General features: G+C 43.3%; 1 protein-coding gene and 1 pseudogene across 1 annotated transcript in view; one reads left to right on the forward strand and one right to left on the reverse strand.

The window, feature by feature from the left end:
- LOC118241524 (globoside alpha-1,3-N-acetylgalactosaminyltransferase 1-like) overlaps positions 1–378 on the forward strand; it is a 6,136-nt gene extending 5,758 nt beyond the window's left edge. Inside the window, exon 7 of the mRNA XM_081720134.1 lies at positions 1–378. This exon is cut by the window's left edge and continues 1,073 nt beyond it. The gene's annotated coding sequence lies outside the window, so the exon portion shown is untranslated.
- A 4,863-nt stretch (positions 379–5,241) lies between these two features.
- Positions 5,242–8,743, reverse strand: LOC118241523 (uncharacterized; annotated as a pseudogene).
- Between the last annotated feature and the right edge of the window lie 5,709 nt (positions 8,744–14,452).

The following is a 14,452-nucleotide window of genomic DNA, read 5'->3' on the forward strand; positions in this document are numbered from 1 at the left end:
AGAGGAGATCGTTTTACCTTTAATGACAAAAAAGTGTTGGCATGACATTTGGAGAGTCTAGCTTTAGCTGGAATATGGCCATGAGCATAGTAAAAAAAAATGTCTAATTGAAAATATTGAAAGATTTCTCATTTTAAATGTTAAAAAATGTCTAATTTTAAATGCTGAAAAATGTATAATTTTTAATGTTGAAAAATGTCTGATTGCTGCCAGGATTGTAATTTTACATTTATGTATATTTTACAAAACCAGAATTTATTTTTGCTATATAGATTAAAAATGTTACTGAAATCAGATTAAAGATGATGAACATTATTGCAAGAAAAGTGCAATGTTAAAAAAGCTTTGGCAATAAAGTTTCTAACCTCTGTGATGTTACCAGGTAGTCAAACTGGTCTTTCACTCTGCAAATGGAAGCAAAAATATTTATCCTGCCAATGCCATCTCACAATTAGAATTGATTCCTAGAATAAAACAGCTTTTTACCATTACATCACCAGCATTACCGTGTATTAGCATGCAAAACAGCTAGCTACCATTAGCAATAGATCACTACCAAAATGCCAAACAAGTATCAATAATATTCTCTATTTTACATGGAAGTTATAACCTATAGATGTACAGAAACAATAACTAAATTCAGTTTTAGATTATGTAACTATTAACCTAATCACTAGTCATTTTATGGCTACATTATGCAGTATTAGACGATATAATTTTATAAGTAGCTTCGTAGCTTTGGAGGTAGATGGCCACTAGGTTTTACTGATTTCTTTATCCAGTGTTTCAATAAGTGTGATTCTGTTGTCACATTTCCCCCTCTAGCACTACCATCGCCATGGTAATGACATCCGTATGATTTTGTTTTGTTCCTGATTTTAGTGATTGTTATATGTTCCGTTCTCCATCTCTAATTGTGTAGAGGTGTTCCTCCTTGTCCTGGGATTTCCTTGTGTATTTAAGTCTTGTTAGCTACTCATTGTTTGATGTCTTAGTGATTTTCTTGCTTCTCTACTTTATTGCTCCCTTTGGGCGGAGAATCTGGGTGATATTGTTGCTGTGATACACCCTGGTTATTACAGTACACCACGTGATGAGTTCCCATATGAGAGGAGGCCTGAGTCACAGGCCTACATTCCTCAGGGGATGGGAGATTATTACTGTGGTGGTGCAGTGATTGGTGGTCGAGTGGAAGAGGTGCACAAACTCACTAAAACTAGCCGCATACAGCTGGACGTGGACAAGGCCATTTCTATTGAAGCAGCGTGGCAGGAGGAGTCTCACCTGAACAAATACTTCCTGTACAACAAACCCACCAAGATCCTGTCACCTGAGTACCTCTGGCAGGACTTCAAATCCAAAACTGATGACATAAATTCATCCGCCTTTCTCAAGTCATCAAGAACTATGCTGAGGTGCGCCCCAACCCCTGATCAGTCGTCTTGTTTTTACACCCAGCATTGTCACAATGTGCATATCAGGTTGAAATCTCCTGTCCAGGTTTAAAAATAACATTCTTCTTGTTCATGTAAAATCTTGACCGTGAGTAGAACATCATGACTCAGTAGAATCTTTCCTGTATATTTGTAGATCTTAGCATAACCGGTAGAAGTTGGTTGATCTCTAGCTGCTCAAAATCAGCTTTCTCACACATGCACACACACACACACACACACACACACACACACACACACACACACACACACACACACACACACACACACACACACACACACACACACACACACACAGAGAGGGGAGGGTGCAGACTGTGCATGCTGCTCTCCTCTTGTCCTGGTGTTCCCCTGACGCACCATAACCATACATAGACCTTCCTTTTGTTTGATCTATTGTTTCTTAGACTGTCCTCTCACTGTGATCATGATGCTGGTGTTGACCATTGCTTTGTCTATAACTACAATTTTGGACTGCCCTTCTGACAATAAACCTGCCTCAACTTTTACCCACAAGTGTCTGGCTACATTGTTAACATTACATCATTACATAGATTTGTCATTACTGTATACTTTAAGAATAGTCATGTTTGAATGTATGCATATTATGGGTGATTTATTGAGCTTGATGTGCCTTGAGGTTAGCCATCAAGGCAAGGCAAGTTTATTTCAAAGTCAAATGTATTTATATAGCATTTTCCACAACAGTCATTATCAAAAAGCAGCTTTACATAATTCAGAGGACAAAGTATAATAAATATAGCTGATCTAGTCAACATTCTTATTAATGCTAACCCACCAAAACAAGGAAGACTCAAAATCTGTTTCAATCTGATTTCTAGCCTTAAATTCATCTGCTACTCCCCTAGGAACCCCAATGGCATCTGTGTATATTTTATCATCAAAGCTACCTAATGCAAGTGCACTCTTATGAATATGATGATTATTGTGTCTTTTTAATTCAACCTTATGGACAGAAACCACAGAAAAGGGAACCACTAACATCACTCTTGCACAAAGATCTGTCCATCCTGCTACCAATGTTACATACAGCTCATCATGACCGCATACTCAAACAACATCTGGTACTATCACCCCATCAGTCTTCAGTGTACTAAGTGTACAGTGTACAACACATTGTTGTATAACTAATAAGTGACCACTAGTATTAAAAAAAACAAGAATCCCAAAACATTCGACTAGCATTATTCACAACCCAAATCCTCTTACACAAATCTGTGAAATCTTTCATATTTGGCCCAGATCCTCCTGTAAAATGAAAACAATCAGGAAATACAGTTGAATTGGCCCATACATCGCATCAGTGATGCCGTATGGCTCAAGACAGAATAGTGTTATATTGTTCAATAAACATTTGACAGGATGCCATATTTTTCATAATTTTAACGAACTGTGAGCTATCTTTGTATAGTAAACACCAGAATGGACAAAGTTTACAATCAATACAGTCAATGGAATTAATGGGAAGAGGCCATATCATTGGCTGGGACCTACCTTTACTGCACACAATACAATTATCTGTTGTTATGATCTGGGCTATATAACTGGCATGAGACAGCCATACATTATCAGTGTGTTTGGATGCATTAACCTCTAACTGCTCCCTGAAAACTTCATGCAAGTTTTTTATAAAGTGAATAACACTCTATTTATTCTGTCTATTGTTGGTAAAAACTTGCATGAAGTTTTCAGAGAGCAGTTAGAGGTTAATGCATCCATACACACTGATAATGTATGGCTGTCTCATGCCAGTTATACAGCCCAGACTCCTTTAGCACGATAGCCAAACCACTCACAGACCTGTTGCATGGCCTCACCAAGAGGATCAAATGGAACCCAGAGGCAGAAAGATCCTTCACGGAGCTGAAAGCTGCCTTCTCCACCGCTCCAGTGTTGCAACAACCTGACCTGAGGTAGCCTTTCGTGGTGGAGATAGATGCGTCAAATGTGGGAGTGGGCGCAGTGCTTTCCCAACACAAGGGAGCGGCAAGGCAATTGAAGCCCATTGCATACTTCTCCAAGAAGCTAAGTGCTGCGGAAAGGAACTATGGTGTGGGAGATCGCAGACTCCTCACTATGAAACTGGCATTTGAGGAGTGGAGGCACTGGCTGGAGGGAGCGAGGCACCCCTTTTTGGTCATTACAGACCATAAAAACCTGGAATATCTTCAGACCGCCAAAAGGCTCAATTCAAGGCAAGCCCGGTGATCACGCTTCTTTACAAGGTTTGTATTCAACGTGACCTACCGACCAGGTGCAAAAAACGTGAGGGCAGATGCCCACTTGTGTCAGCACCATGCAGAAGCGCAATCCACCAGTCTAGAGTCGGTTCTGTCCCGCACCTGCTTTCTGGCCATAGTCAGATGGGACCTGGACCGGAAGACAGCTGCAGCGAATCCACACCCACACTGCCCACCTGACTGTCTCTTTGTGCCTCTCCGTCAACGGCGAGACCTGATTGCTTGGGCACACACCACCGTGGGGACAGGTCACACAGGGGCAACTCATACCGCACAGCTGCTAAGCACTCGCTACTGGTGGCCTGCCTTGAACCAGGAGATCGTCAGGTATGTGGCATCCTGCATGGTATGTGCCCGCAGCAAGACACCTCGCACACCACCTGCAGGTAAGCTACTGCCACTATCCACTCCTCCTTGGCCCTGGTCCCACCTCACTATAGACTTTGTAACGGGCCTACCTGTTTCAGAAGGCAACACCGTAGTATTGGTAATTGTAGACAAGTTCTCAAAAATGGTGAGATTCCTGCCACTGAAAGACCTACCCACTGCCTGGGAACTGACAGAACTGCTTTTTCACCAGGTCTTCCGATTGTTTGCACTGCCGGAGGACATTGTATCAGACAGGGGACCACAGTTCACATCAAAGGTGTGGAAGGAACTGCTGGGGAAACTAAACATCACAGTCAGCCTGAAATCTGGCTACCACCCTCAGGCCAACGGGCAGATAGAAAGGGTGAACCAGGAACTGGGTAAATTTCTGAGGTCTTTTTGTCAAGACCAACCCAAGACTTGGAGTACTTACCTCCCCTGGGCCGAGTATGCCCAGAATTCTCTACGTCATGAAGCGACAGGTTTAACGCCTTTTGAGTGTGTTCTAAGTTTCCAGCCCCCACTCTATCCGTGGAATCCGCCCACGTCAGATCAACCGGCAGTGGAAGCGTGGTGTCGGTGCAGTGAGCGGGTGTGGGAAGGGGCGCATCAAACGCTGCGGAAGGCCTTCGCCACCTATAAGAATAAGGCGGATAGGAGGCATGGGGATACGCCCCTCTATGAACCTGGACAGAAAGTGTGGGTCTCGACAGCAGATGGCCGTGCAGGATCCCGCGGGAAGCTGGCCGCGAAGTACGAGGGTCCGTACACTGTCACACGACGCATTAACGAGGTCACCAGCCACGTGGGCCTCCCTGGTAACAGCCAGGCTTCTCGGGCTTTCCATGTGTCGGCACTGAAGCCGGTGGTAGAAGGTCCTCTTTCGGAGGAATCCAATCCTTCGGGTGCCCCGCCTCCCCCCATGCGGGTGGAGGGGGGTTTGGCGTACAAGGTGAGGGCACGGGTGCACTACCTTGTGGACTGGGAGGGGCACGGGCCAAAGGAGCGGTGCTGGATACTGGCTTCCCAGATCTTGGACCAAAACCTCATCACCTCCTTCCACAGGCTGCATCCTCTGAAGCCGGCGCCACATCAATGGGGCCGGCCATGCGCCAGGAGGCTGACGGGGTCTTTGGGGGGGGTTCTGTCACGGTTGGCTAGCCAGCTAGCAGGGGAGACACGCCCACCCCTGCTAGGGACTTCACATCGCACCTGCCCCGTTCACAATCCCCTGATTACTGATTGCTTTCACCTATTTCCCATTCACTCCCTATTCTATTTCTACCTCCTAGATCCTGATTCTTAAAATGTGTTCCATTGTCTGATCTTATTTTTTCAGGAAACCCATGTCGTGGTATGTACTGGTTAATCAAGAATTTTACCACCGAATTACCGTCTTCCTTTTTGGTTGGCCATGCTTCTGGCCACCCCGTGTAGGCTTCCACGCACATCAATATGTACCTGTATCCTCGCACCGTCTCCCCCATATCCGTGTAGTCTATCACTATCTCTCTCCCTGGCCTTGCCTCTAGCAGAAACCTCCCCTGTTCAAGTCTAATTGACGGTCTAGTGTTAAATCTGTTGCAAATTTCACAGTTCCTTACCACCTCTTGTGCCATGTCTTTCAAGCATGGATGCCACCAATGTTCCAGATTTTTCATCATCTGGGTCACCCAAACATGCCCCACCCCATGGGCTTCCTCCAATGCTGCCCTTCTCGTCTCTGGGGGTAAGATCGGTTTTCCATCCGGTCCTCTCCACACCCCGCTTTTCCCATTGGCTCCTCTTGCCACCCACACCACCTTCTCCTGCGGTGAAGCTTTTTCCTGCAGCTCTCTCAATTTCTCCTCCCCTGATGTCGCCTGCAGCTCCAATTCCACACAGACCAGGTTAAGGGTTGGCTGATATCCCGTCACTTGTTTAGCTGCCTGGTCTGCTGCTTGGTTCCCTCTTGCCACTAGTGTATCTCCGGTGTCATGTCCTTTACATTTAATGATTGCCACCCGATGTGGTAAGAGTAGCACCTCCGCCAATTCCTTCATCTCCTTCTCATGTTTAATTGGTTTGTTGGATGCTGTGACGAAACCAGCCCTTATCCACTGCCCTAATTCCACATGGGCTGCCCCGACGGCATATGCGGAATCCGTATGTTTACTGACTCACCTGCACTCATCCGGAGAGCCTCAATAACCGCCATCAGTTCCGCTCATTGGGCCGACTGGGTTCCCTCCAGTTTTTCAGCTTTTTTAACCGCAAAGTCCCCGCTGTTCTCCTCTGTCCTGACATATATTGGTTCCACTACTGCATATCCTGCTACGAGCCCTCGGGTCGGATGTTTAAAACAACAACCGTCTGTGAACATTTTCTTTGCCCCTGGAATTGCTTCTGCCTTTAAGTCTGGCCTTACCTTCTCACATTTGGCCACTTCGGCTGCACATTCATGTGGTTGCCCTCTGCCCATGCGGTCGGCCATATTGACACCTTCAGGTGTGTATGTGATGTGTGGTTGATTCAGAATTTTGCTGAGTCGCTGCTGTCACAGTGAAGTAAGTGTAAATGCTTGTGAGTTCACATATGCTACAACACTATGTGTTGTTAGTACATGGAATGGGTGCCCCATGACTGAATGGGCCGTTTTCTGAATCAATTTTGCCACTCCCACTGCGTGCTGAGTACACGTTGGGTGCCATTTCTCCATTTGGTCGAGTAACACACTAGCATACATAAGCACTTTCCTCACCCCCCTTTTTTCTGAAACAGAACCCCATTACTAACCGCTTCTGTTTCTGAAACATCCAGAAGAAACGGTAAAGCGTAGTCTGCAGTGCTGAGGTCCGCAGCTTGAGCCAATTGTTGTTTCAATGCCACGAAGGCCTTTTCGGCATCTGCCGTCCAATTAAGAGGGTTGGTGAGATTTCGCATGCCTTGTTCAGTAACCAGTCGTCTGAGGGGCTGTGTAAGGCCCACGTAGTCAGGAATGTAATTACGACTGTAGCCGGTGAGACCAAGGAAAGAGAGCATGTCTTTAACCTTTTCAGGCTTAGGGTGATGTAATATCGTCGATCGATGTGCGGGGGACATGCCGGCTCCCCTCTGGGAAATAAACCTGCCTAAGAAGGAAACCTGAGTTATGGCTACCTGCAGTTTGTCCTTACTTACTTTGAACCCCTGGTCAGCTAAGTTCTGGAGTACTGTTTGAGTCCCCATCAGGCATGTCTGTGCGGTTGGAGCCGCGATCATCAAATCATCTACGTACTGTATAAATATGGTGTCCGGTGGTAAGGAGCACTCACCCAATGCCTCTTTAAGCACCTGATTGAATAAACCTGGGGATAACGCAAACCCCTGAGGGAGGCGAGTATATCTGAGTTGACGACCCTGAAACGTGAATGAGAAGATGTGCCTGCATTGCTCAGCTAAAGGCAGACAGAAGAATGCGTTGGCTAAGTCTATACATGTGAACCACTTATGTTGGGGTCCCAGATTCGTCAGGGCCACATACGGGTTAGGCACCGGAACAGTCGGGGTCAGGAGGATATCATTAATGGCCCGTAAATCGTGTACGGTACAATACTTCCCAGTCCCTTTTTTCTCTATCGGTAGAATAGGTGAATATGCCGAATGCTGAATGCTGAATATGAAGGTTCTAACACTCCCACCTGCAAAAGCCCCTCTATCGTGTCTCTAATACCTAATTCTGCCACTTGCTTGTGAGGATACTGGTGAATCCATATGGGATTCTCCTGTTGGACCTGAAAGTCTATTGGAATGCAGTTCATTAGTCCGACATCTGTCAGACTGTCTGCCCATGAATGATCAGGGAGATTACTGAGCATTACCTGAGTGTCAGGGTGATCTAGCTGTTCCCTACCATGATGTCTAGCGATAACTCTGTGCTCTAAGGTGGTCTGGTCAATCCCATCCATTTCAATCCTATAAGCCTTGCAGCTGGCAGAATAAAAAAAACAAATTGGGTATCTGAGTCGGGACCCAATCGGTCGCACGTGAAGCCCTGAGGACCATAGGCCCCAGGTCCTTCGCCTGATTTTTAGGATGGAGAGCCAATGACACATGTGGTACCGCTTCACTCCCCAGCCTATACCAAGGCTCTTGAGCCTCAGTTAACTGGACCGCCACGGCAACGCCCTCAGGAGCGACGTAGATGTACTTATTAATGACATACCAATGTTCTCCTTCAAGATTCTCACGGAACTCCTCCTGATAGGAGTCATCCCCAAGACGGTCATAATACAAAGTGACGTGAGGAGGGTCAGGAGGCGGGGAGTAGGGTTGAAGTAGGGAAATCCAAGGCTTCCAGCTGAGGTATGCAGACAGAGCTCCCGTATGGCAGGTGGACTCCGGTTCCAGCAGGCACCAATAGATGTCAGCCCATTGTTCCTGAACTGGCTGAATGAGATACTGGGATGAGGTTCTCAGTCCTGATGAGCAAGGAAGTTTAGTTCCGTCTGGTAACGTAACCATATGTCTCTCCGGGCCACATAATATTGTAGCCCCCAAACTAATGAGCAAATCACGGCCCATCAGATTAACAGGCACTGTCGGTGAATAGACGAAAGGGTGCATCACAGTCTGTGTCCCCACTTTGGTGCATAATGGTTTGGTGATCGGCAGGGTCTGACTTACTCCGGAGAAGCCCATCACACTGGTAGTTTTGTGTGATAAGAGATGGACTACTTGTCTCGTGTTGAGCATTGAACACGTTGCGCCAGTGTCCACCAAAAATGGCAGCTCATCTTCATTGACCCGTACTGACAGCAGGGGATCTGCCGTTGTCACGTTGTCAGGGCCTCCCTGTGGGGTCCGTCATTGTGGGCCCCATTCGGCTCCCTCCCTGGATATTGTCCTCCTGGGGCCACCTGTGGGTAAGAAGCCTGAACAGTTCCTTGTCCACATCCTCCTTGACCCCTACCTCCAGATTCTGGGGGGCCGGGTGCCTGACAGTCTCTGGCCCAATGACATAACTGTCCACAGTTGAAGCAAGGTGAGGTCACCGGTCCCCCGCAATCTCTGGCCATATGCCCCAGTTGTCCACAATTATAACACCCTTGCCCCGTCTGAGTAGCCTGCCGGAAAGCCCCTCATCCACCCCCACTGCTCCCCCAGGTTCTCCCGCATCCGTAATACTCTCCGCATGCCCCTCTTCCTCCAGTGGGCCTCCATTGGGTCACGTATCCCTGACCACCCCACGGTGGCGGAGTCTGGGTCTCTGCACCCGCCGGTCCCGGCTGAGGGGCCGCGGCGATCATTAACTTAGCTGGCTCCTTGTTCTTTTTTTCCTTATTCAATCTCTGTTTAACCTCTGCCAGCTGCAATCTAGTCAACTGCTTCTCTAATTCCTTATCTGCCTCCTCCGTTTTAGATGTCTCATCTTGCGCTAAAGATAAGTGTTGTACTAAATGTTTATCCCACATCTGAGAGTCGCTATCAGGAAAATCCGGGTTATTTTGCATAGCCTTTCTCACTACCGCCGGTACCCCTTCTAACACTGCCCTCCGGTACCACTCCCAATGTAGCCCCTTTTTCCTGAGTGGTGACCTGTGGATCTAACCCTTTTTTCCTGACATAAATCTAAATATTCTCTCGGATTCTCTATAGGATCCCACTTTAATTTAGGGATCACCACTGCGGATGATAAGTGATATTTGGTGTGCATGGCTTCTCCTAGTTTACAAATCACATGTGTTAATCTAATCTCATCAGATTAATTTGTCGTGCCCCCATCGATCTCCAGCTCCCTAAGAAGCCAATCAGTTTGTCAGATCATCACCGGATTAACATCACCCTGTTCTCTCCCCAGTGTATTTAAACCTGCCTACTCCTTCTTACCATTGCGAAGTATTGCCTCCAGTTTCACTGTGTATACTGAGTTTTTTCCTGTTTTGCCCTTTTGGGTATAGGACCTTGTTTTTTGTAGTTTCTCTCTACTGTCTCTTGCCTGCCCCTTTTGAATTAGTCGGCCTGTTTTTGGATTACTTTTTGGTTTTTGACTTGGACTGTATTTACTCCATGATTTATGCTTATCCCTGATCTCATTTTTCTGGCTATGACCCTGGCTTGTTCTGTCTACTGATTTAGATTACAACAAAACCAGAACCTCTTATCCACGAGCATCTGACTTTTTGTCTGCCCCATTTGCACTGGCATTGTTCATCAAATCATCTAGAATTGGGTTAGTCGTACTAATAAACAGTTCATCATCACAGATTCCAGTATTCCCAAAACAAAAACATACATTTATTCTATCATCTCATACAGATTGCCAACACATATAACCCCAAACAATGTTATCAGGAACTTTAGATGACATCTCATTGCAATTTTCAATTAAGGTTTTGATACATTTTCTACTATTGCTAGAACTGGAAGTATTACATGAAAATGATAATTGCATCCTAGCATCAAAACAATGCGTTAGACATTTTAGTTATATGGTTATATACAATCAGTTTCTTAATACCTGTATGGCAGGGTCCTGAAATCGAGCAAAAAAACACTTATGATTTTGAATCTCTTCAGTTGTGATTTTTCAAGAGAAAGTCCCCCATGTCAGCATCCAATCACCTTTGCAACTTTTGAAGATGTTATCTGTGCTGGTGTACAGGCAACATGTTTGTAAACGATCTAGCAAAGGATGTGATAACCTGTGCTCTTTTTTTTTGGTTTTCAAAAACATTTTAATGTAGTCTGAGAACAGCTTGTTTCACAATCTTCAAAGTTGCTGTCTACAAAATATTTACTGAATATTGACCTAAAAAATCAAACGCTCATTTCCACTATCATCTTGGATAACCATCTGCTCAAGATCAGTTTCATTTGTTGTAGGACTCTGTTCCTTGTTAACAAAACTGGATGAAGAATGCTGCTGCGATTATAATTACATGGTTGAATACTTTCACCACTTAATAGGCTCTCACTTAATGCAATTAAGCATTGATTCAGTTCATAAATGATATTTTGACTTGCCTGTGCACTTTTTTTTTTTCTTTTTTCTTTTTTTTTTCATTTTGACTGACCATTTCTGGTGTCAAAGCTAGACTTTCATTCAATTGATTAACAGCTTGTAACTCAAATTGGTTCAAAGAATCTGTTGCCACAGACTATTTTAGAAAATGATCAAGCTATGATTCGGGTCGTGAAAGATACTGATTTCACTTGCCTGTGCATTTTCTTTCTCACTTAAATAGTTATTATTTTATTATTATTTTATTTTGTAAGATCTCGCTAGTGGGTCATTATTCGGGCATTTGAGCCATAGTATGTAGGTAAATAGTTTAACAGTAGTAAACCTTCTGCTGTGCATTGATTCAGAAAGCTCAACACGTTTAAAATAATGTAGAATAATTCCATTCAGTATATCAGTATTCTCACAACAGAGATTGATCAACAAGTGATCATTCCACATTGGATTACCTCGGGCATCTTCCTCCCCCTCCTCTTCAGGTTGTAGAGTCTGTTCCTGGTATGACATGTCAGTGGTGACTAATCACAATTGTCTTTTACCATATGCTAGACACAGTCTAGAAATGAATACCTTGTAACAAGTCATTCAACATATAATCTATTTCTTTATTGGGCCATCTATCTACAAATAAAGTAAAAAAATAAATAAATAAATAACAAAATTTAATTGTATAAAATTCAGGAAATAATGGAAATATAAGAATCGTAGTGAGCAGAAAGAACACACTGACGGTAATCCTTCTACTTAAAGCTTTTCCAAAGCAGTGAATTTAAGTAAATAAAGTACTACAGAATGTCTTAAATGTTGAATTAAAAGACCTCGTTTTGTACTTCACAAAATAGCATTCTATTTAATTAGACAGGTGTGGGGTTTCATAAATTAAATGAATGCTAAGCTTACACTAATAGAGAATAATGCGTAGAATGGAATAGGACTAATGCTTGAATTAATAATATAATTACTGTATGTCCAGACATAAAAGGAAATGCCCTAGACATGCATATGTGTGATTACGCAAGAAGACATGTGTACGAGACGGTCAAACAGAGGTGACGGCTGAGATGGAAAAACACAAAAGCAGAAGTGGTGCAAGGCGAGAAAAACTATAAGTCTGTCTGTTGCAAAGTTATCCTTTAGATCTCACTCGCACTGCGTTGTGAAGTGACATCTCCAGAGCTCTGCATTAATAAAAGGCCACAGGGTAACGCACTGGTTCCTGTCTCTTCTTTCCTGCATCAACGGACACGACACAGGAGAATAGGAAAAGCCAGATGATGTACTTCATCTACAGACGTCGTGAATACGGTTATCTACAATTCAGTTGATCAAAGTGTTTCACGTACTTATATTCCCATGTCTGTGACGTAGGATAATATCACAGATTTACCAATAATCATCATGTAGACATTCAGCAGCTTTTACAATGATCTAGCTAGCCAAGTCACAAGATACACTTCTCATAAAACATTGCGAAGACTTTGTTTATAAAACATGTTTGATAGTTAATATAAAACGCAATGGGGTAACCGGGGCAGACGTCGCAAGGCCCTGCGATGCACCGCACTATTACGTATTTTAAACATCAGGTAAATAAATAGCGAAATACATATTAGCTGTTTTAGTCACGATACTGGTACTAATAAATATAGCAACATATTCTAGTCATATCATCAGAGCATGAGTCGGTAAATAGGACCACTGCCTACCTGTCGATAAAGAAAACTTGTTAACAGTTGATCCATATTGATATTGGAGAAAACTGTGATAAAACTGTGAAATCATCAGGCCCACTTTGGAAACTGTCATGTTTTGTGAAAATATGTATTGGCTTTATTTCCATTAACAGAATTCTAGAATGAAACTCTTTAATTTCTTTATCAAAAAACATAAATCTTAGCAACTTAGCTAGCCAAATGTAATGTTATCAAGCTAGCTAAATAACCGTACATGAAGCATCTTAACGATAACTTCCATAGTCTTGCAAGATGAGATATTTCATAATTTATTTTAGTTATCAACAAGATATAGTTCATTCTTTCTTTTAACGTGACAAGACAAACTAGTTATATTTTAATCCTCAATCCAAAGTTTGATGCCAAGTGCTTCAGTGTCATTTTGACATTGTTTAGCTAGCTAGCTACTTTGTTAACATTAGAGCAGTTAACACTAGCAGCTAGCTAGCTACCTTAGCAAACTGAAAAGAACTGGACCCCAAGACATTGCTTGAAATAAAAATGTAAAATGAACAGTCGAAGGTAAGTCAAGTAAAGGTTAACATAGCTGACATCGAGTCAGCGGCCTGTACATTCATGTTTGCCTGTCAGTATTAGCTGTCAATCATCTCACCACCACTCCTTTATGAATCGTTAAGTAACTTAAATAGAACTCGTATATATATGGGTATGGGTGAGGTTAAAAGTTGTACCGCAGCCAGCCACTAGAGGGCAGCAAACACACAGTGGCTTCACTTTTCACAGCCTGTCGTCCAGTCCATTTGTATATAAATAGCAGACACTAACTACTAGCTACTAACTAGCTTGCTGAGCTGGTCCCCACCTCGACCATATTAAATATCTAGCAGTTATTTTCCCAGTCAGATTTAGCATATTTAGATCTTTTAAAGACTTCATTTGTTTCAAAACAGAGTGAGACCAATACATCTTAAAAAATGTAACTACACTGAATACTGTACCAAGTTATGTTCCAAATGTTTATTAAAGGTATTTAGTCAAGGTAATGAAGACGAGTCCTTTCATACTTTTTCATACTTAAAATGATTGTAAGATTCTGCAATGGAATCAGCACAGCAACCGCTTTTTTGTCTCCTTGTGTAACTGACAGCACTTTTTGGCCAATAGAAGTAACGTTTTGGCACGCCCCCTCTAACACGTACATCACTTCTTGACACGCCCACCTTTTGGCACTCCCACAACTCCAGTGTTCAGTCCACAGGCAACTTACTGTTAGCACCAGCAAACAGTATGTATACTTGGATTCAAATGGAGATCTTAGGAGTAAAGTGCGCTGGCAAACATATTCAAATGGCAGATTGAAATAATTTTTAAAATGTAGCTAAATAATGCAAATAAAAGAAACATGTAAACACAAATGTGACCACACTTTGTGGGCATGACATATGCAAACTAAATAAATAAATACAAATAATAATATTATCTAGGCATACTCATAGTCATAACTAAAGTTAGTCTAGTTCATTTGGTTACTGTCTCTTTAAATACATACTACCACAACCTTCAACAGACTGAGTAAGAGCCTGTTCAATATGGGACCGTCCAAAATGTGGGGGTGGACAACTGTCATTCAAAACTTATTCATTTGAAAATGGTTCTGTATCTAGTAATTCCATGCATTGTATTTCAGATGGT

The sequence above is a fragment of the Electrophorus electricus genome, chromosome 8 (genome assembly GCF_041902795.1).
Source record: "Electrophorus electricus isolate QZ-2024a chromosome 8, ASM4190279v1, whole genome shotgun sequence".
In the NCBI taxonomy this organism is placed as follows: Eukaryota; Metazoa; Chordata; class Actinopteri; order Gymnotiformes; family Gymnotidae; genus Electrophorus; species Electrophorus electricus.